This window comes from Sinocyclocheilus grahami, unplaced genomic scaffold (genome assembly GCF_001515645.1).
Source record: "Sinocyclocheilus grahami isolate Dianchi unplaced genomic scaffold, SAMN03320097.WGS_v1.1 scaffold998.1, whole genome shotgun sequence".
In the NCBI taxonomy this organism is placed as follows: Eukaryota; Metazoa; Chordata; class Actinopteri; order Cypriniformes; family Cyprinidae; genus Sinocyclocheilus; species Sinocyclocheilus grahami.
Window position 1 is genome coordinate 373,579 of NW_015506177.1, and position 1,563 is coordinate 375,141.

The window sequence follows — 1,563 nt, forward strand, 5'->3', positions numbered from 1 at the left end:
TCCACGACATTCTAATTTATTGAGATGCACCTGTATATTATTAATGTTTATAAACGATAAATCAAATAATATAACATTAATTGTAAAATGTATTTATTAGGGATATAACGATTAACTGCAAGCCGGTTGAAAATCTATTCAAATATGTGACTATTCAAATCGGTTGAGAAGCGAAACAAATTGCGATTCATTTAGGGGTAAGAGTTTATATGAATACATGTCTGAGGGGAACTTACTGTCTTTAGAAAAGTTTAGATGGTATTTTTTCTTTTCATCTTGCCTCTGTATAATGCATATTAAAGTTCATAAGTGCAGCGCTGCTTTGTTTACAGCGGAAACCAATGAAACGCTTTAAGCGCCACCTGCTGGCAGAGAGTGAATCTGCGTCTCATTCAGCTCAGCTGTTTCATGCAGATATTTTTATGTATAGTTTCACAAAACTGAAGTCAAACCATTCTGTTTTTGCTTCAAATTTTGAAATTATACAATTTAATTTAGATTAAAAACTGCTCATTTTGCATGTGTGCAGCATCTTTGTTTGGATCATGATTAAAATGCAGTGGTTGTCTCTAATTTTAAATGGAAGGAGCACAGACAAAGCATTATTTTGTTTATATGAGGAAATTAATTTTATTTGTGTTACTTGTTTATTTGATTTGGGGCTTGTTTTTAAAATTTAGTTTTGTTATTTACATTTACATTATATTTACATTTTGTCATTTAGCAGACGCTTTTATCCAAAGCGACTTACAAATGAGGACAATTGAAGCAATCAAAACCATCAAAAGAGCAATAATATGCAAGTGCTATATTATTATTATAGTGTTATTTTTCAATTTCACAAAGAAATGTGCAGCATTTTGTCTAAGCAATAATAAAAGGACACATTTAATTTATAATATGTCTTAAATCCCATTTTGTAAAAAATAAAATAAAATCGTGAATCGAATCGTGAGTTGAGTGAATCGTTACATCCCTAGTATTTATGTCTAATAATACAAATACAATAGTTACTCATCTAACAATCTCTGAAAAGCTAAGGAAATGAAATGCTTCTCTGCAAACTGTGCAGTTCACCTGTACATTTATATCTGAGTTTATGTATTGAACTTTTTTTTATACTTACACTTACATTACATTTATTTTCTGCTGTCTATTACTATAAAAACTAACTCAGTAACTCAGTGATGTATTTTTTATTTTGACAGATAAGCTTCTCCCACTGCAACACATCATCAGTGAAGCTCCTCCCACAGTAATTAATCAATAAATGCTGGAATATCTCCATCAGTTCACAAGTGAAGACGAGCATCTAATCATCAGGAAGATCTGAAATCTTTAAAGACTGAGTTTATTAAAGAGAACAGAGAGAAGATGAGAGATCCAGAGCCCTGCAGAATCAAACACACTGAAGATACTAAAGAACTAACAGGTTGGTGATTATACTTCATTAATGAGACTGAATGTTATAAAGCTTCAAACTGTATTAGATTTGTTGTAACAGGAACAAATAGTTACAATTTCAGAGAGACATCATTTATAAAAATGCATCAAATATATATA